Source organism: Brachyhypopomus gauderio, chromosome 11 (genome assembly GCF_052324685.1).
Source record: "Brachyhypopomus gauderio isolate BG-103 chromosome 11, BGAUD_0.2, whole genome shotgun sequence".
Taxonomy (NCBI): domain Eukaryota; kingdom Metazoa; phylum Chordata; class Actinopteri; order Gymnotiformes; family Hypopomidae; genus Brachyhypopomus; species Brachyhypopomus gauderio.
Window position 1 is genome coordinate 16,868,109 of NC_135221.1, and position 22,606 is coordinate 16,890,714.

At 47.1% G+C, this 22,606-nt stretch overlaps 1 protein-coding gene across 1 annotated transcript in view; it reads right to left on the reverse strand.

The window, feature by feature from the left end:
- LOC143526570 (AF4/FMR2 family member 2-like) overlaps nucleotides 1-22,606 on the reverse strand; it is a 49,361-nt gene that overhangs the window by 21,298 nt on the left and 5,457 nt on the right. The window lies entirely within an intron of this gene.

Genomic DNA, 22,606 nt, shown 5'->3' on the forward strand with positions numbered 1-22,606 from the left:
GACTTATTTCTGGCACTAGTCTTTCACTAACTGTGGATTTGTCTGTGGGAGGTGAAGTTCACCCCCACTACCTTGACACGGATACTGGCGTACCCAGATGTAAATAAACACCTCTGACAGAGCAACTGAAAACAAGCGAGGTTTTAGTCATGTCTAGACAACCACAATGACCTCATAAGCCACACTCGTGCACACACGTCTGCTCAGACCCAAACACCACACTGGAAAACGTGACGGCTCTCGAGTTCGCTACGTCCCCCATTTGCTCCATCAAGGAACAGAAAATAGGGCAGTAAACACCTTGTATTACTGCTGACGGAGCATAGATCTCTTTACTCATGTAATAAACAGAGATCTATTAAAATGACTAAACTATGAAATATTGGGTCAGCCAGCGATCACTGACATTACTGCTTTTATGAGGCTTCGCAAATGCTTAAATGTATTTACGGGCGCGAAAAAATGGAAAGCTACTCCTGCGGTGTGCGTGCGCACCGCCACATTTAATTACGGGGATACAATATTTGATCAACGTGCAACAGGATTATCTGAAACTGTGACAAAACATGACAAGGCATCAAACGCGTATCCATACGTGCGCTTCCCGGCGCGGACCAATCGCGCGTGGCGGTCCACGGCTCGTCAACATGAAAAGGACAGAGGAAATAAAGAGGACTATTACAGGCCTTGCAGAGGACACGTGGGAGGAGGTGGAGAAGGGTGAGGGAGATGGGGGGGGGGGACCTATGAACTGTACAGCACCAGGCACATGGTGTTTGGGTTAAACAAGACACTTCTCTTTGATCTTTGATTCTGCCGCACGGGGCACTGAAATGAAAGCCCAAGTCCTTCTCTGCAATTTTCTCTTAGGGAGCCCAAAATATCACGTGTTCAAATTCAAATTATGTTTGAAAAAAATATAAAAATAAATAAAACAATGAACTTTAGTGACCTTCGATATCTTATCCAAACGAATTATGTTTCTGTATGACGGAGACTATTTAGTCATCACAGAGTCACTTTCATTCCCTCACAATGTCGATTCAATTATTTGATGTAAAAAGTGGTTGCAGAGTAATTTGTGTGAACAAATTACTCGTAGTATATCAGCAGCACTGATAAATTGGACATGATTAATAATCAGTATTTAAAACAGTTTGTATATATCAGGACGTTTTTCGAATAATATGTGCAACAACTATATAGATCATTGCTTTTCAGCTGTTTAGTAATGACTAGTAAACAAAGTACCATAAATTACAGCATACATTATGCTAGTAAATTATGGAATACATCATAATATAAACTACAACAATTGTGAAATCACACTTTCACTGTGCATAAATATACAATGAAAATCAAACTAGAGTGGTAACCACTTGGCATTCTAATATACCACAGAGCCTAAGCAATGTAGCATGGTGCAAAACCTGCAAAACGGTGGTGATGTACATCACATCTAGCTACCGTAATCTTAACGCAACTTGGTTATGCAGTTATGACACTGATTTTACAGTGTTGTCCTTCACTAACGCTGTTTGTAAGATTTGATTAAGACTTTATAGATAAATCACTGTTAAACTGACAAAATGAAGGAGAATCACACTGCATGTGTTCTGGGCAAAATAGAAAAGCCCCCAATATGTCTAGTGGTTTGCATTTCACAAACATGGAAATTAATGGGAGAGAAAGCTGAACAGCACTTCAAACAAGAGACTGTAAAGAGGCCATGAAAGAGAGTGAACAAATGCAGGCGTGTCATAATACCAAGCGATATGTTGCAAAATCCATGATAACGATTCATACAATCATACACGGGCAAATACTTTGTTTTCAGACAAAACACATCTGATTATATGCCTTTTTAAAACCAAACACATAAATAAGTACATATTCTTTTTATATCTTAAGTGCTTTGGGTGGAAATAAAAGGCACAACAACATTACTTCTGTGTGTGTGTGTGTGTGTGTGTGTGTGTATGTGTGTGTGTGTGTGTGTGTGGAGGGGGGGGTATGGTCCGTAAACTGAGACAAAGCTCTTGCCTGACCCTCAGCAAGGTGATACTGCCACCAGCTCATCAATCAGACGCTGCCGTGCCTGAAATAATGGAAACACACACACAGTGGGGAGCGCCCTCACACGGGGCACCGTTTGCTCACTTGTTTACACTACGATATGAGTTATATCATTGCTACTGGCTTGGACCACTAAACCCCAAAGGAGAAGGTGACACGAAACATATCAATGGTGACAGGAATCCTTTGTTGCTTTGTTGTGTTTAAACATAGCAGTGATTCACTTGGGCTACTATCTGGTACTTTCTCGTGAATAATAACGGCTGTTGAAGCATTTGTGGCATTCTCTATGGAAGAAAATATATTTTCTTATTCCATCACTCTCTCCCTTTCACACACACACACACACACACACATACAAACACACACACACACACACACACACACACACACACACACACACACACACACACACACACACACACACACACACACACACACACACACACACCATCATCTAAGACACAACAAAGTTCTAGCCCTGCTGAGATTTCTCCACATGCTCAGTACTGATCATATCTTTATATGTCTGTCTTTATATGTCTGTCTTTAACTTCACCCCTCCCCCCAACCCCACCTCATCACTCATCATCTCTCTGTCGGTGAAGCACGTTATTTTCCCTGGCCCTGGCAGCAGTGAGAGCGCTAACATTAAAAAGAAAGGCTGGCTAATCAGTGGCTTTGAGGAGAAGATAGTGCTGGGGTTCCTGAGGGCATCCAGCCAGAAGGCGGTCACTTTCCCCCTGCCTCTCACTCTTTCTCTCCATCATTTTAAAGAGAAGAGTCCCCTAAGCACCATGGGTGGACTCTGCCTCTCCACCAGTGTAGGCCACTGGCCCTCTCTCTCTCTCTCATTAGTCTCCAGCCCTGCCCACTCCCCCTAGACGAGCATTTCTACTGACTTCATGACTAAATGAAGCGTGTTTATTTATCAAATTATCAGTAATGGACTTCGAGGACCCTGATTACAGAGGGCAGTTCTGCCTGTGTTTACTTTTGGATGGAGAAAGAGAGCTCCTCATATTCTAATAATAATGGCCGTGTGCTCTCATCACTAATAGAGTTCCATTGTGAAGTGTTGGACGTATTGGTCTGGAATGGCACTTTAAAGTGCACTTGAATGATTGGGGGGCAGAGCCCACAAACATAAAATGCACAACTGCTCCACTGAGCAGAACGCTGACCCAAAAGCACAGGCCCAAATCCTCGGTGATAAATACCCACCGGGACCCTGAGGCTTGCGGACGGTGACTCTGAGCAGCGGGAGCGGGGGGGGGGGGGCATTAATGCTCTCTGCTGGCTTTATCTCAATAATAAGGAGGGGACAGCGGACAGTGTGCTTGGTGATGACGGGCAGGGTGGGGGTGGGCTTCAGCAGGGACCTCCACTACCTGCTCCGGCACCCAGCAGCTCGCAGAAACACCACAGCATCAATCACTGTCGCGCCACACAGCCGGCACCGCGTGGTCAAGGCCAACACAAGGACCCGGCTCGCATATGGCGGCGAGATTTACTGCACCCGAAATCCACCGATTATCAGCAAATATGCATTTTCCACACACTGTACTTTAGAGCAGAAAACTTGGTTCACTGGTAAATTTGGTGCAGCATAGTTTATTGTTGAATATGATTGATGATGTCGGATTAATTGTCACTGTGCATGTAACTAAAGCATGACAGCATTTATTCAGGTACAAGGCTGGTGAAGAAGTTTGCAAATAGCACGGGCACTAGTGATGTGAATTATGGCAAACGACAGACCCCTTATCTTAATATTAATCCAGGTCAACTGTTGATGTCAGTAAATAAAGCAAGAATTTTATCCAACAATATGGTCAACAATTGTGTAGTACAGTGTCGACTCAGTAAACAATCGGATTTCAGTAAAGCATTGCAATGCTGTTTCTGCGAGGCTCTATCTGAATTATCTGAATTTCAATCTACATTTTAATTTAGAAATGCTAGAAAACGGGGCCATGGGGCAATTATGTGCGATGCAATTTCAAAGTGGTGTCCAATGTCCTGGTAGCGCATGTTCAGCAGAGCTAATCTGGGGACGTCCCCTGGTTCCAGAGTCTTCTTTAGCAGGGCAGGCAATTTGAGTCTCTGAGCACGACGTACAGACGAATCCCACGAAAGCTCGCGGCTTACGTGGGCACACCACGAAACCTTTACGCAGACGAAAAGCAGTGCTGAGTCAACTGCTGATAAGACAAAATGGTGAAAATAGTCCAGATTTTTTTTATTTACAGGCATACAAGTCTCCAGCCAACCAAATATTTATTTCCATTCCCAATATACGATATTGGTCTAAATAAGTGGTCTAAATAAGCACTTTGACCTACTAAAAACTACGTTCTCTATTGTTCTAAATGCATGAAAGAAAGTGTTGGGAAATCTAGTATCAGCTCATCAAACAAGGGCATTTAACATAGATGCCACAAAGACACACTTGCCCTCTACCCTCTGAAGGACATCAAACGCTCATGTAATGGGAGCAGGAGCAATAGATGTCATTGTAATAAATGCTGCACATCTCCGTAATGAGGGCCTTTGGACGACAGGAGAGAGAGACATTAAACAGATCAGCTCTGGCTGCCAGAATATTCACAATGTCTTTAAACAGATGGTGAGAGAATTTGAGATTTTCTCGCACGCGCCCGAGACTTGTTTACATCAGGCCGACTATTTGGATGACGTCTCCCCTCTGACGTAATGGAGATACCTGCCCGCGGGAAAAGAACCATCAGCTTTTCTTTAATAACGCAGAGAACAGGCTGCAATTAATGCGAAGCCGTCCTGAGTGGGCATCGTAAATCAGGGCGTAAACGTCAGCCTCGGTCAACACGTTGCGTACACTGTTCGGCCAAATCAACGGCTTCACACCATCCATTTGGAGCCTGAGACGGGCCACTTGTCATCACGTATGAGCGCAGCCTCACTTTCCGATACATCCATTCTCTGCAGCCTAACTGCTCTGCAGTATAAATAATGCACATCATCGGGTTAAGCAGCTAATAACCACTGCTTAGCAGGGAAACGCTTATGGGCTCGAAAGGAAACTGAGCTCATTTTTCAAAACAGCGGCTACTTAAACCGACAAGTGCTCTTTAAACGTGTCTTCACTCTTGCTCCTTAACGCTAATGCCGCTGGATTACTGAGTTCAGGGTGCAGCCGTTGCTGTCTTGGAACAATTTTTTCCACCTGTCGGAGCCAAACTTCCCCTCCTCTGCACTGGCCTGCGTTGCCTTTAAAAAACGTTTCAATTGATACCATGTGGGCTGGCGATACAAAGCTCTATTATTTTTCTATATTTTTTTTCCCCTCTCCCAAATTCCTTGCAGAAACAAATTTATCTTGTTTGACTATGAAGCTGGCTTTCACTCCAGCAACAAGAGGCCTCTTGATCCCGCAACACTCACCGCAGCAAACATGGAAGTCCTCGTTCCTGGGGTGCGCAGCCTGCCCCCCCGAGCCTCGCACATGAAAGCCCCTAAAACAACGAGGGATCTAAAAGTGTCACTTTTAACTAAGGCTAATGCGGTCTGTTTATCAAAGCTGCGATGATCTGGCATTTCCTATTATATATATATATATATATATATATATATATATATATATATATATATATATATATATATATATATATATATATATATATATATATATAATATTAACAGAAAGAAAAGATCTTCTGAAAGTAAGTCAAATACTCCTTTTCCTCTAACCGCTTAAGTTTACCGAAGAATTAGCATCTAATTACATTATTTGATTATTTTAAATCCCACATTAATTAAGCGATCAAAGACTTTTAACACATAGTACTGTAGGACTTTGAAATCTTTGCAGTCAAAGGTTTCATTCGAGAAACAGAGATCAATCGATTCCTGCTTTTAAAGGGCAAAGCAACAGACTGGATGAGAATCACCAATATGACAGCAGAACGCGGAATATAGAATACGGGTGATGGAACTGCCTACACATGTTCCAATCAGCAAATAACAATTCAGCTGCTGATGAGAATAAAGAGTATGTCCCTTTGATCATACACAGAGAGATAAATCCCTTATCTAGAATACTGGCTTAAATGTCATGTTCTCTATAGTTGATGGACATCACACTTCAAAAATACGCCCATACCACAGAACAGCATCATGACCTAAAATCGACCGCGTGTGAACAAGGCCCACCAGTGCGGCGGGCTGACGAAAGGAAGGTGTGAGACTAAAGGAGTGCTGTACGATAACAGCCAGAGGTCTGATGTTCAGCTAGTGGCACAGACAGAGATCTTGTCCAGGCGGGGGACTTTGGTGGGGGATTACTGGATCAGACTGCGTTGGACAGAGGAAGAGAAGAGTTAATAAAGAGGCCCCATCAAATATACCCCGCCTCCTCCCTTTCCAGTTGCTGAAAAGCAGGCAGGCCTTAAAGGTCGCTATGGCGGAACCAGCTCTGCGTTTGGCCCAGGAACAGCCAAGAGCCCGCGTGGTCCACTGACCCGGGGGCAGGCTGGGCCGAGGCCCGGATCCGCCACTAATCTTCAAATAATGACTCACCAGTCACTCCACCAGAGGAAGAGCGAGTCAATCTAACTGGGGTGTTTCTCTTTTTCCAGTCTACAGTGGGAAACGTAGCACCAGTAATGGATCTCTTTGTGCGCGTGTGCAACTATTCTAGTGCTAAAGAGAACAGTGTTCACTGATTGAGATTTTGATTGGATACAAAGCAATTTTACATTTGATTGTGCTCGGGATACAACAATGCTTTGCCGTTCTGAAATCTGTTTAATTATCTGCGGTTTTCAAATAGTTAACAACGTACAAAAATTGAAAGATCGTACAAAGATCCAGAACCATGCACAACAAAGAGCATTTAGTCTTTCTTGCACTACAGATGTTTGGAAGTACCAGTTCTCTTCCCAGACCTCAGTCCATCTCTCTAGAACACGGGTATAAAAATATCCTAATTTTTTACTATTGTTTTAGCACATCCATGCTACCATCCCTTCCTTCTTCCTTATATAAAAAAGCACAACAGTCTCCACTTCCCTGCCGATCTTCCCAACATTGCTGAACGTTACCTGCTTTATTACCCATGAGCTTGAGCAAATAAAAACACAGATCTGCAATTCTTTTCTCTGGCTACTTTACAGTATTGTTTTATTGTGCCATTAGCACATGCCGCGTTGGAAGCCACAACTCGCTTCTTTTGCCCTTTGTCTTTTTTTCCCTCTACCCTGGTCTTTCTTTTCTGACCTTTTCCGGAAAATTCCGCACTCGGGCTTTAGAAGGCAACTAATAACAGTCATCTGGCGTTGCATACAGACAGAGGTGCGTTTGCGGGAAACTGGAGAAGTTGTCAGTCTGGAGGGGTAATGTCCACCACATGGGGTAAGGAAAGCTGCCCTCTGAGGAGAGTGTGTCACCACTGGGAGTTTAACGTCAACTGTTTGATCTGTACGAGCCCTGGGGGTTGGGCGGCATGGGGGGGGGGGGGGGGGGGGGGGGGGGGCAGACGTTGAAAAGCTCTGGGGAGAGAGTGCTTCTGGGCCTCGTTCGCTAGCGCCCTCTGTGTTACGGGCAGGACACAGCGCAGCAGTGGCAGAGAAGTGGCCCGGCTCAAACCTGACCAGGTGAGCACATTGTTTATGACACGAAGCGCTTCCTCCGAGTATTTTTCAGTGCATTTTGCACACTGTTTGTGGTGAAAGAGGAATCAAAGTGACAGCACGTGGTTTCTTTCTTGTGCCAAGCAAACGATTCTTTCTACGTAATTAATGTAATTGATTTAATGAATCAAATTTGTCGCATTAACGAAAAGAATCATTCTTTTTGTAGGCCGATTCATTTCACTACAGTCGACTCCTACTGTGAATGACACTGTTCACAATAAGAACAAGTAGCAGCATTATATAACAAAAAAAACCCCAAAACAAAACAGGTTTAACGTGTAGGTTCTCATACCAGGACACGCCAAGGACTGACATAGCCGTTATGATCCTGTAGTGAACCGGCATCTGTCCAAATGCACAAACTCACGCCCCTGACACACACCACACAGGGGGGGGGGTGCGTGGTGTGCACGGGGGGTGCGCGTGTGCAGGGGGGTGCGTGTGTGAGGCGGCAGGAGAGCAGGAGATTCCTGATAAGGAAGAATAACAACAGACAGTCAATTTATCAGGGGAGAGAGTGGAGAGAAAAAACAGATTAGAGTTGTGGGTGAGGCCCTCAGCTATCAGCTGCACAGGAACTGATAAATCCACGGCAAAGCGTCCACAACAAACGTGAGCGCGCACGCACGCACATGCGTTCTGCCCTCCGTCACTCCTTGCTGGCTAAGCACTCATGAATTAATTACCCAGCGCCCTCAGACAGGGACCGAGGCCCTCCGTTCAGTCCCGGCCCTGCTATCCTGCAGCAGGGGTCCCGCCAGGCCCGCGGGACTCAGCAGCAGGCAGCGAGCGAGGAAGTGCGCGTGCACACACACACGTGCGCAAACACACACACACGTGCGCAAACACACACACGTGCGCAAACACACATATGTGCGCGTGTGACGGACAATCCAGAAGTTCTCCCACGGTGCGAGAATGCTACAAGCCAACGTCGTTTTAGGTGTTTTTCATCGGCATCTGAAGTCGTACGAAGTCCCAACCTCTGCGACCCAGCCGGGCCGCGCGCAGTGCTTAATCGCCGATGAGCGCTGCAAATGCAAAAAAGCCCCGCGCTCGGGCGCAGAGCGGGTGGATCGTTTCACACCAGCTCGTCTGCTCTCCTCCGCCTCTGCGTCTGGCCGCCTTTCATGCCCTAATGGCATTCTATTAATTTTCCAGTGGTTAGAGCTTGCACTATTCCATCTTGTTTATCACCAGAGGATGGAAGGATTACAAAGTGGTTAATAAGAGGATTTTGGGCGGAATCAGGCACATTGGTGGGGGGTGGGGGTATCCACACTTATCACTGTCAGCAACTGGGAAGAATATTTAGTGAGACAAGCAGCGTAAGCGGAGCAAACAAGAAGGGAACCCGGCTCGGGTGTCGTTGGGGAAACTGCTGCAAGGATGATGGGATATATGTGGTCTAAAGGGCTGTGGTATAGAACGGGCCGCTCCAAACCGACCCGCCTCATTTGCATGTATTCTACGGGTTGCGCAATAATGGTGTTTGCGTCTCGCACAAAAGGATGATGGCTGGTTCATTTCTGTGAATGGCTGATACTCAGATCACCCTGAGGGTCCTGTGCAACTTGACGAAATCCCCAAACAGCCGCCTGCTCTTATCTGGGGCCAAACGGTTACACAAACAAGTCGTGTTTGCGGTAGCTTGTTGAGCTAGTTGAAGGTCAAAGAGTCAAGCCTTTAAACTCACAGTGACACTCTCATACATGGACCCTGGAGATCCATCATCACGATTTTATTATTTGCACAGACAAATGCTGAGGAGGCTCCATTCTGTCACCAGTAGATTACAAGATCCTCAAAAAACAAAAACATCTCATCCTAGCGCTGCCCAACCTTGTAGCCAGCTCCAGAATGTCAGTTATTTAGCACAGCGTGTATTAGCATGCTAACATGAACAAAAATTCTGTCAGAATTGCTTCTTCCAAAAAATGGGAAAAAAAGGGGGGGGGGGGGGGGGGGGGGGGTGGAGAGAAAAGATAATACAATTTCTGGCTCCTGCTGCATTAAACTCTTCTTGGGTTGCCATGGCAACGGGCTTTGGGCCCAGACATGGCGATGACTGGGGGGGGGGGGGAGGCCCCCAAGGACGAGAGAGAAAGAGAGAGAGAGAGGAGTCAGAGGGAGGGAGAAGGGAAAGAGAGAAAGAAAGAGAGTGAGAGAGAGATAGTGAGAGAGAGAGAGAGAGAGAGGGAGAGAGAGAGAGAGATGAGAGAGAGAGAGAGAGAGAGAGAGAGAGAGAGAGCGCACAAAGGCAAAGCCAATTACACCTCTCACAGCACTTCGAGGGTTAAGCCCATCAATCGCTGGCCGGCACTGACGAGTCTGGAACAGGCAGCCGAGTCTCTGCGTGCAGAAGGAGATGGAGGCTTTGATTTACCACGTATGAACTCCTGCCTCTCAAAAGTGCTTTATATCCATACGCTCTTATACTGACACGCTTACATCCAAGAATTCCATTTGAGCATGAACAAAAATAAATATATGAAGTAAAAATGATGAACTTCAGCCTCAGTTTAAAATAAAAATAATATTTTTTCACTTGTACACATCTCTACTTTTTCATCTTTCATGGTGGCAATAGAGAATCTTTATATATTGTTTGCAATGCACATATTTACTCATACTTACAATTCATATAGCATTTTTGAAAGCGGGTGCATAACATTATCAGTCATTAAATAAAATCAAGAGGTTCACTGTAGAGAACATGCAATTCCATTCTCAGTAATCTTATGCGATAAAGAAAAGAAGAAAAGTTCTACAGTGTTTGCTGGGTGCAGGACTAGAATTATACTAGATCATGATCTAGTCAGTAGATCATGTCAGACAGCAGATATATCCACAAATACCGATGTTGATATTCATGAAAATGAGACAATGCAGTGTGAACTAGCTCTAGTCTTTATGGAAAATCACAGATATTAGCACTGCTAGCAAAGCAGACACCCATTTAGATGTGATCTTCATATCTAGCAGAGCCTACTGCAACGCTCCATGTTCCAAATGTGTTTCGGATTAAGGTAGCAACCAGCAAGGGGGTGGTGGGGTGGTGGGGAGTCCTTTTTGAAGCATTGGGCCGGGAGGACACGGGAAGGGGCCACAGATGAAAAGCAAACACGTCCCTGTTTGTTGACTTGAACGCGGCCCCCTTTTTTAATCTAGCCCTCTCCGAGCCAGACAATTGCGAGCATTCCTTCTCGAGTACTTGCACCGGGAACACCTTCCGGAAGGCCTCTCGCTGGCTTTATCCTGGAAATCCTAACGGATGAGCGGGCATCACAGAAATGCTTTATTTCCCAGAAATCGATGTATTCCTGTTCAACATATTAAGAGGCATTCCTGCATGTTAAGCACGAAGCCAACACATTCACGCACACGTCTATCGTTCTGCATATAAATCAGCCCGCCGCGGCCGGCGATATTAGCGTCGTATCCTTATCGCGTCAGCCGGCCGTTACTTTGCAGCTGCTGCAAGAGAAACCCCCGAATCATCGACCAATCGCGGGCCGCCGCGCCAACGAATCGCGGCGCGGAAAAAAGCGGAGCCCGGCTCTAGAGCCACGGCACCGGTCTGTACGCCTGCGGGAGGATAATGGGCCGGGAGTGCGCCGGGCCGGAGCAGGGGGGGCTGCGCGGAGAGAGGCAGGCTGAGCAGAGACACCACGCCGCCGGCCCGGCCGACAGCCCGCGGCCCGGCCGCATCCGTCACCTGGTCTAGAGGGCAAAGGTCGCCCAGTGCGGAGCGTGTCTCCTGAGGAGCTAATGAGGATGTATGCCAGAGTGCAGGCATGCTCAGCTCTCTCGCGCGCTCACACACACACACACACACACACACACACACACACACCCACACCCACACACACACACACACACACACACACACACACACTCATCCTGGCAAAGCCTCAGACCTGGGGAGCAGAGGTTGGCCCTTTTATGATCAATTGCCAAGTGCGGACGTGAAAAACTCTGGGTTCGATTACCCATGGTGCATAGCTATCAGTTGACGAAATTTGATTTTTAAACAATATTTGCAGCTTTCTCTCTGCATTAATGAAACACCTATATGTGTTAAATATGTGTTAAATAAATTCAAATCAAAGGTTATATTTAAAATATTTATAGTATTCATAATATTTTAAATAAACAGTTGTATCAATTTTTTAACGAAAGACCTTTTCCACTCCTTTTTATTGCCAATACATAAATGCAAATGCATTCAAATCCATATTCTAAATGAACCATAGGTATGAGTAAGCTGCTAATAAATTAAAGATATTGCCGATGGCAAAACTGAAAAATTTAAGACAGACTGATCTGCTTTTGGCTCGTAAGTCTAAAACAAAATCAGCCCCAAAGGGACAAAAAAAAAGGAAATTAGTTTTGGGGGAAGCCCCTGCTCAGCAATGTCACTGTAGAAAGAAATTGGGGTGATTGCGATTTTGGCAGCCTGACAGGAAAATGGCCACCGGCCCGGCCACACCCCCTCAGAAGCAGCAACTGGCCGGCCGGTTCCCCAGCCAGGCCTGTCTCCCCCGCACGTAGACGGGTCCTAGCGAGGTAGCTGCAGCCTGCTGCTCACATGTGGGAGGGTGTGGACTAAGCTAAGAGAGGCCCTGGCCCCAATGGGCCCCGCATTACCCAATATGTGTGGCCCTGCAAGACTTTTATGTTCAGGTTTTCCAATATGTGTGGCCCTGCAAGACTTTTATGTTCAGGTTTTTGGTTGTGCATCAGCAGAATTTGATTGTGACTCCTGCTCCGATCCTCCACTGATTCAGTCGATTCACCTGGAATCGACACCGTGTCTTAGATTTCAGGTTTCATATTCCTTTTTCCTGTTCGTATTCCTTTTCATATTCCATTACGTTTTGAACCTGTTTCTCTTAGCTACTTCGATTCTTCCTCAGACTCTGATCCTGTCAAACGCATAATAACATGGAAAGCACTTAGTTTCAGATCCGTTTCCTGGTTTCTGATGAACGAGCCTTGCACACGGCCAGTCAGCTCTCCTAAGCACAGAGCAATCACTTGTTGGACTGCTGGCGATGGAGTAAATCATTTGCCCCATGGAGCTGACCACAGAAAACAGTTGACAATAAAATAACTAGTCCGAAATCTCTACATCTCTACACACACACACACACACACTCACACACAAACACACACACACACACACACACACACACGGAGGAATGCCTCTCTATTGACACAGTGTTGACTCGTGGACACACACATCTCAAGAGCTCTCCTTATCCTGAGCCCCTTCCCCCCAGCTGCCCTGTTTACAGACACGCTCCGCTGTGTTCTATTTATAGGCCCTGGCCGGCCGGTCCGAGACACCGCCTCGGCCAGCTGCGCGTCTGCGGGGAGCGGAATGAGACCGGGCGGGGGAAACGGATCGCGGCCCCGCTCCACAGCTGCCGGGGGCCACCTGGACGTGCCCGCCTGGTGGTCGCCGGGGCCCCGTGGGGGTGGGCAGGTGGAGGGGTGGGCAGAGAGGAGGGGATGCACAGTGACGTGTCCACACTGGAGCAGGGGGCAGGGCTGGGTAGATGATTCCCTGCCCATCCGACAGAGGGCACCGAGGTCCAGAGGTCCAGAGAGATGGATTTTAATGACCGGCAGTGCAGGATGAATATATTCAGAACATATCCATATACGGTGTATATCCATATGCCATGTCTTCTATAGGTTGTGCAAATAAAAAAAATGTTTGAATTCACCTCTCCTATAACCTTCTGTTTTTTTGCAGTTTTTGCCTCAGTAGCCTACAGTATGGCCTAATGAATCATGTTCAGACATGTAAACTGAGTAAATCAGTAGCCTCATCCCCCACTGGTAAATAAAACACACATTTATTCTGTCTGTCTCCAGCTGTCCCAGCTTTTTATCTCGGAGGAGGGGTGGGGGGGGGGGGGGGGGGGGGTCTCTCTCACATCAGCATCAGTAACTACAAAAAGGCCATGCCATCTCTTAAAGTCCTCCACTGTGAAGTCAAGAAGCACTACCCGGCTAAGTGAGCACACAGACCTCCTGTGTTCTGTACACAGAAAGGCCATCTTTGAAAAAAAAAGAACTCGCACTTCCAATAACTGTGATGCTTGATCCTTTGAAAGCGCCGGGTTACATCGTTTGTTCATTTATTCTTTTCTTCAGGCTTTTGTTTTTCCCAGAAGCAATCGTGTTGCGTGGATCGCCGAAACATCCCTTTTAATTCCGCGCGATCACTGTCTCCTCAGAGCATGCAAAGACGAGCCAAAACTTCAAAACGAGGGCAACTTGTTGTATGGGGAACTTAAGAGGAAACCAGTTCCTTTAATGAATCACCACTGGGAGGAATGGTTGGTGTGAGAGGGATTTCCTGTACTCCGTCTGCCCCACCTTCTGTTCCGGAAACATCCGAAGGGCTCGGAAAGATGCCAGGTGGAAGAGGTCATCACCCAAGATGGACTTTAGCTAAGACTCTGGGATTCCCGCTCGCTAGAATCAAACAGCTGTTTTCTCCTTCGTAGTGGTCCTGCCGACTGTCGAGAGCTGATAAGCTTGCTGTTCACAGACACCTCAAGCCCGCTGCAGCCTCTGTGAGGGAGGGGTTTCCCATCAACGTCAATGATGAAATGTTGGAAATAAAACCTATTGATCCCTCACAGGACGCCCTGTGCAAATCCAATTGTCTCCAATCCGGCGTTTAACCACGCTGATGGAGCTATTTAGGAATCCTTTCGAATCTGTTCTGCGTTACCAAACGCAGGAACCTGAAGTGTGGATCCAGAGATATCGGATGCAAAGAATGGAGAATCCAGAGAATGTACCACTTGAAAAAGGGGCATAGATTTATCTGTCAGCTCACATAATTAGCGAGAGCATCATTAGAAAGAAAAACAAGTACATATGCTCCAGTATAAATAATCATTGAGAATGTTTAAATCTTCTGTGGAATCACCTTTTCATAAGACAAATCATTTAATAAGAAAAATACATACTTCCTTTATTGTCCCCATAACACAACTAAACAAAATAACTCCCATTTAACAATATACATGCAATTACTGCAATCTGGACTGTTCCCTGAGACAACAATGAGTCTAATGAATCGCATTATGACCACATTCATCTCAAATCACAGCCAATGTCGCTCTCTACATCAGCCAAGGGAACCGTAGCCTTTCGTAAGGGAACAGGGAACGTCCCATAAGGCCAGAAGAGGAGGACACATCTTTGATGTGTGGCCCATCCTGCCCACGGCCACCTACGACACGGGTCAATCTCACACCAGACACTCCCTTGCTACAATCACCTTCGGTCCACCAGTGAAGAGTCGGTTTCCATCATATATCCTCTACGTAAACGTTTTATATATAACATATATACCAGTTATATATGTATATATTTGTTTTTAAATTGCTCTTTTATTTAACAAGTGACTTTCTGGCCATGTCTGCTGATGTTCCAAACTGTCTGCACGTTTATTTCTTTGACATGTTCGCCGACGGCATACGAGACACACTGTAAGCTGTGTTATTAGCCCTGTCCACCATCCCCGCTGTTTTGCTGACCTGCCCGTGCCTCACAGCTCACCTGAGGAACGTCTGGGCGCTCGACAGGTTTGACCGCCGCGGGGCCCGCCGAGACACGTGGGCAGAGACGGGGCTCCTTGCCCCCGCCGGGGCTCTCCCAGACCTGTCAGCCACACGTCCCCCCCCCACACAGAGCCTGGGGCCCCTCCGCCCAACTCTCCCCATCTGTCTCCACCCGATCCCGGCTTCAGTCGCCGAGCCCTTCGACCGCATCCGACCCTCTCGCGGAACGGAACCAATGAAGGCCTTTCCTGTCACTCCGGTCAACTCTCTGACGGAGTGCAGGCATTTGTGGGCGTCGCGGTGGGGACTCCTCATCCCCGGGCCTGATTCGGGTTAACTGGGTCTGAGCAGCTGGCCGAGGCGTTTTTTTTTGTTTTTTTTTTTGTGATTTTTCCCACTGTGTTAAAGTGAAGTGTGTGAAGCGTGCTAACCTTTGCGATGACCGTGCCATCGAGACCTGTGGCGTTCGAGCTGGTGTTTACCACACAACGTCTGCACCGGCCCTGCTGCTCGGGGCTAACGGTGTTTCTATCGAACACAAAGGCTACAGTCCTCTAGGAATGCCCACATCCTGCTCAGATCCCACTGCTTTCCCTATAAAATCAACATTATCAGAGCAATAAACCAGGCCTTTATGTTCCATAACCATTACAGGCACTCCACAGGAGAGGCCAGTAGTTAATGATGCCAGATGCAGTTGTGCATAACAAAACAAGCGGTGGGTACGTTTGATTTCCGTGTCCCTCTTTTCACTCTTTCCCACGTGAGATTGATCTTCAGCCATTCAGTGGCAAAATGTTGTGATTCATGAACGCAACATGCCATATTACAAGCTACAACTGTCGCCTTTTATTCGCTAACTGTAGCGAAGGAGAAAAGATGGCACCGCACTGAATCTTTGAAAAACTGGCGTTTGTGGCTTGGTGTGCTTGGTGGCCCCGCTCCAACAAGAACCCTTTTCCTTCTGTTCCCACTGAAAACAAACAGCGTGGTTGTGGATCAGGCTTAAAGAGAACAGTGTCATTGCAGTCTCTTTGAAAATAGTTACAATACCCAAAGCTGCACTGTGACCAAATATTTCACAGATGGCGTCCCATTACGCGGCACCATAAACGGTGCTACACGCAAAGCCCTGATGCTTTATTAGCGCCGTGATGATGAACCTGAGTGACATACTGTCCCGTGCACAGCCATAGATCCCTGCGTTAGCGCGCGGGCCTTCATCCGACACGGCTGGGCGAAAGAGTGGTTGTAGCAGTCTGTGGCGGTTCGGCACCCCGCCCTCGGAGCGGCCTGCCACACCGCCCTTATCTGCAGCCGCAGAGGGTCTGCTATCTGCTCCACCCCCCCTCCACCCCCCACCTCCTCCAACTCCCTAAAACCCATCCGCTCTGCCTACCCCCACCACCGCCAAACCCAGCCTGCACAACCCAAGGCCCCGGGTGCCGGGAGCGAAGCAGAGCCTGGCATTCCTGCAAAGTGCAGATACCATTCAGGTAGGGCCCCGGAGGCCCACCACCGGCGAGGGCCCGCGAAACACGCTCACCCAGGACACCCTGGCGAGCCAGAGAGAGACAGAGAGAGAGAGGGAGGAAGGGAGAGAGACCCCGTCTCACACAGACAGAGCCAGGGGGCAAGGGAAGCTGTCTCCAGTTCACCTCCCCGCCCCTGTCTCTCACTTGGCGAGCCAACATCACATCAGGAGACCCGTGATATAAAGAGGCTTTCATTCTTGGTTGTGGGTGGATCTCCTGTTGTTAGATTTAACACTGGGTGCAACACTTCCTTAAACTACTCAACAAGCTCTTGGAAATCCGGTGTTATATGCCTCTCATTTTAAAGACCCCTTAATATATCTTAGAACAAGATGTCAACTGTTAAGCTTACCCTGTGTATTTATTACCGCTGTTGGATTTCACAAATTCAGTTCTTCCATTGGTCATGAGTTCACAAGGGCCTGATAATGTGGACATGCTTTAATAGAAAGCTACATAGTTCACTACATTCACAGGAAGCCACCAGAAAGCACCTCACCCAGAAAGAAGGTTTTGTTTGGCAATGCAACTGACTGGATTTCGTGGTCATGGTGTTGTGAAGTGAGCGAGACATCCCTGCCTTGACATCGATTTCCCAGTTTGCAGGATTCTTAGGCACAGCTCAGCAACTGCTGACTGTGTCTAATATGACCTTAATGAAAGTGTACAGTGTTAATTGGGAGCACAGACCTGCTCCTGTCCAATCGATATGCAGTGAGGGGCTTGAGTTTCATCTGTGCACACACACACACACACACACACACACAAACACGCACGCGCATACACACACCCACACACACACCCACACACACACACACGCATGCGCATACACACACACACAAACACACACGCGCGTACACACATAAACACACACTTTCTTTGCTTTGTGTAGTTTTTCTTTGTGACATATTCAGTAAAGATTTCTCTTACCAGCTAGCCTGTGTCTGGATATTTTCCCTCTCTCTCTCTCTCTCTCTCTCTCTCTCTCTCTCTCTCTCTCTCTCTCTCTCCAGCTTTCACTGACTGCCAATATATTTGCTTTCCTCTTGGCACTCGCCTCCTTCTCATGGACTTGTATGTTTCTTTTTCGAGTTAGACACAGATGCAGCACTCAAAGTCTGCCCACAATTAAGCTCGCATTCTGCTGAACACCAGCCTAAGTTACAAATAAAATACAGTTTTATTTACCACTGAGACTGACAAAGCCCTGCAATGTGATTTCAGCAGTTTCAACCTCTGACCTTGACAAGTGCATCCGTTTACAGTATTAATTTCTACAGTTCAGACACTTTGAAGTTGTCAAACACAGGACCCGTTCACCCTCTGTCTCTTAGATCAGTCATCGTGCTGGGTTTCTGAACAGAGATGACAACGAGCCGTTAATGTTTCTTAAGAAGCAATCCCAGACTGGCTCTCCACGTACAACGGAGTTCCCCTGTCAGCTCCGAGACATGCACTGGAGAGGCATTCTTGCTTTAATTAAACCGGCTCTAAATTAGTTACAGTCCGTCAGGAAACAAGAAGCTACTGGTGCCGGGGGCTTTTCCAGAACATTCTTAATCTTAGACCTCTATGTTTCAAAACTTCAGACAAATTCAAGGTTATGATTTCTGCCACTGACTATTTTCTCAGACCAAATGAGCTTCTGTCTCTTTATACACACTGAAAAAAATGTAGCCAAGGTAATAGGATTTATGAACTGCACATCTGCATATTTTTTTTTCTCCTTTGCAAGTCTCATTCAGAAAGGGTGCATTTGGAACCAAGTGTGCATGGTAATTATAAGATACATTATTACAACCCCCCCCACCCCACCCAAACCACCCCACCCCCCCACCCCCCACCTCGTGGTTAACTGCTTTTGATAACAAATGAATTAATGAAGCTTTAAAGGACAGCAGGAGTGGATCAGCAAGACTGTGGAGGGAAGGGGCAAAAGTGAGAGAGAAAGACAGAGAGAAACCTAGGGACATGGAGACGGAGAGAGAGAGAGAGAGAGAGAGAGAAGGTGGCAGATTACGACTTAATGGTTACAGAATAATGGTAATTTTGCCATTCTCTTCCCTCAGCCGGACTGCGCTAATGGCTTCATTAACACTTACACTCTCTAGCGGGCAATAGAGGACAATGTCACGTCCATCTTTGTCACATCACGCAGAAACTGCTTAAACACAACTGGCCCATCAAGCCGGGCGCGGAAGGAGGCGAGAAATGAGCACGGGGCGAATCAATAGTCCAATATCAACGCACGCCAAGCCGTAAACACGCGGGGCTCTGGAAGTCAAGCAGGTCCCCGCAAACAGAAAGAGCGTCGAATTGATCTCTAACAGGTACGCCGCCCGCGCTCAGGGCTATAACTCAATGCCACGGGGCCGAAAGGAGGCACGGCATGCTGGGTAAAAAAAAAAAAAGGAAAAAAGAAAGAGCGTAGACAGGACATAAATCAGGCCGGCCTCGATGACGCCTGCCTCCGCCGTCTAGATCATTCCGCTGTTGACTCACGAGGCGGCTTCCTGCATCTGTGCGCCCCGTGAAATCCCCACGGCGGCCGTGGAACTAAAGGGTGTGATTTTTGCGTGGAGGCTGGGTGCAGTGCGCACTTGGTACACAGAACCTGGAAAAAGGCCTGGGGGAAATCAATCAGACAGACAAAAGATGCTGGAAAAGCTAATGGAATACGAACGCCGCCACGTTTGCTGTTAATCCGTTTGAGCAAAGTGGCAACGAACAGAGGACTAACTTTAACTACTTCTGCGAATTTCGTTCGTTCCTTTTTTTATGTTTCCGTCGTGCTGCATCTTGTTTTTCCTCCAGTCTCCTCATTTAAATGCGCAATCATCTAGTGCGAGTCCTTCTGGAGATTCTTCCCATTGTTTTCTGGGTAAGAGTAAATGCAGTTTGAGCATTTGACCATAAAATAACACATTCCTAGTCATTCCTGGCTGAAACAAAGCCTGAAGATCTGGGTGATGGATGAAGCGAAGGTGTGATCTCTCTTAAACACGCACCCTGGCATGCGGCGGGCGGGAGGGGAGCGAGAAGAAGGCCGGGCGTTTTGGCGGTGCGGTGGGTCGCCGTCACGCGCTCTCGGTGAGCTGCCTGCGTGACTTTAGACCGTGAAGGCACAGGAGCAGGAGCTACCATCATCCTTACGCTACTGTAATCCGTATCTCGCTGCCACGTGACAACGGTGTTGTCAGGGAGGGTTCCTCCTCGGTGCTGTTTATTCGCGCGTGAACGCGACGCACGTGGCTTCTGACGCCCTCGCTGCTCACCGCGCCAATATAAAGGAGCTCGGCGTTCGAAGCCACAGATGGAATAATAGACATATCTATAAATATCTCTCATACGGGACGTGCTGCCTCGCTCGCACACACATACGAACGGACCGAGGTGATAGACCTATATGACCATATGTTAGCTGAATTAAAGTTACACACCCGGGCAATGTGTGAGACCGGAGGTACAAAAGTAGCATATTGATGCAAAATGGAATGGGTTTTATCTACTGTGGCAGTCACGTGGAACCGTCCCGGACACACCATATGCTAACGTGCACGCTCTAATTTTAGACATGGCTACTTGTCGATGCACAGTATGACTGGCTGGCTGGGTGATTTACCTTCCGGTGTTAAAACACAACGTCCCTCGGGAGGGACCTATCATGTCACTACTTCCAGCTAAGAAAGAAGAGGTCTTAACCTGCACCCTAAACCAGGGAGGATCACGCCCTGCCATTGAAATGTCAGCCACGTGGCACGGCGGTATTTTCCCGCCCAGGATAAGAAACCCGCTCACCCCCCCCCCCCCCCCGCTTTTGTCACGTGCGACACTTAACAGTGCAGTGTATTGTGCGCAGGTAGACGGCTCTCCGCTGAAGCCGCCTCGGTCCACAGCTCGGTTTCTTATCTCGGGCCGCGCGCGATCGACGTTGGGGCCGGGCCGATCTTTATCGAGCGGTATAATCCGGAGGGCCGTCTTTTCCAAAGCGCTCGGCCAACAGGGAGAGCCACGGAGCGCGCAGTTCTACGAAATCGATCGGCCTTCTCTCGCAAAGTGCCTGTCACGGTTTTTGCACAAGATTTGATTGTGGGGACGGGAGGCTAATCCCAAAACCGAACACACAAAACGCTGGGCAACATAAGAGTCATCGAATGAGTTTCATGAGGTCTGTGGTTGAGCCTTCTGCCATGTGCGCCCCCCCCCCCCCTCCCCGTTAGCGACTTCATGACTGTCTCTTGCACTCTCTCTCTTCATGATCAGGGTGTTTAATGCTGCTGAGGGGTGTTGTGAGCACACTGCCACCTCATCTGAATTCCATCATTCTCGGTGAGAGAGAGAGAGAGAGAGAGAGAGAGCGAGAGAGAGAGAGAGAGCGAGTGTGTGTGTGCGTGTGTGTGTGCGTGTGTGTGTGTGTGTGTGTGTGTGTGTGTGTGTGTGTGTGTGTGTGTGTGTGTGCGTATGTGTGTGTGTGTCGGGGTCGGGGGGGCTGGTTGGCTCAAGGATGTAATCCTCAGATTCGCACAAAGAATGAAGCATTTAGAATAAAGCTCTAGCTATGCTCACTTATTTCAAAGGTGTTTCTAAAGGTGCTGTAAAGCAGATACATCTCACGCAGAACAAAACCTTTTCCAGGAATAAACCCTGTATGGGGAGGGCATCATTTTGGTTCATGATTAACTGTCACACAGATAATTGTGACTAATAATAACTGACCTCTTTTAACATTTACCCAATTATTACGGTTATTACCTCAATAACACAACAGAGCACTAGTAGCAACACATTAAAATATAAGAACCGTATATTAAGACTTTTTATTCCCTTTTCTCAGATCTACATAATAACAGTCACATCGCCCAGATTAGAAGGCAGTAATAAGATTTGTGATTTGGTTTAAACCAAAAGGGGCCCAGATGTCTGAAGTGGGTAGACTTAGGAGTAAGAGCCATGCCAAATCTTGTAACTAGTTAAAATGACAAAGCAAGAGAAATCATAGAACTTGCAAGTAAATCTACCAATTTCCACCTATTAACCTAGTAACTACCTAAACTGTAAAGTATACTTGTATAAACATTTAAACACATACCATTAACATATGCAGACGTGTTTACAAGCACACCTGCTTGTTAACAACACAAAAAAAAACAGAACTGGTTGAATTAATCAATAACTGCTCCTGAGATGACAATATATAGTTTATATATAAAAAATATATAGTTTATTGATATATAGTTTATTATTACTTCTTTATTGCCTGAATGCCCGAGCGAGTTCCTTCAGTCGTAATCAGGTTTGCGATGCACACAAGGGTGGCTAGTCAATCCCTGTCAGGGTGTGCAGTCTGGTGCATTCCCCAAACATGTCCCCCGCGTGGCCCGTCAACCCCTCAGGAGTTCCCTACTGCCATTTCACAATATTCTCGTCTCATAAGAGCACCAACCTTTCCGCTCTCCCACAGCAGAAAAAAAAAACCCACGGCTGGTTCATAACTCCCATTAATATGTGAGTCTCTGAAAAGAATTTCCAATTTCCTTGGGCTTACACAAGGCTGATGGGAAATGGTTAGTCTCAAAGACAAACCTTTTCATCCCCGCCAACAAGGTCGGGGAGGGGGGGGGGGGGTTCTGTGGCAGTTTGCCTGCCTCTGTTCAGACATCGTGTTTGTCATACAGTACTGTCCATAGATACAGTGACCTTTGTAGGTAATGAGTAAATTGCATAAAGGTAA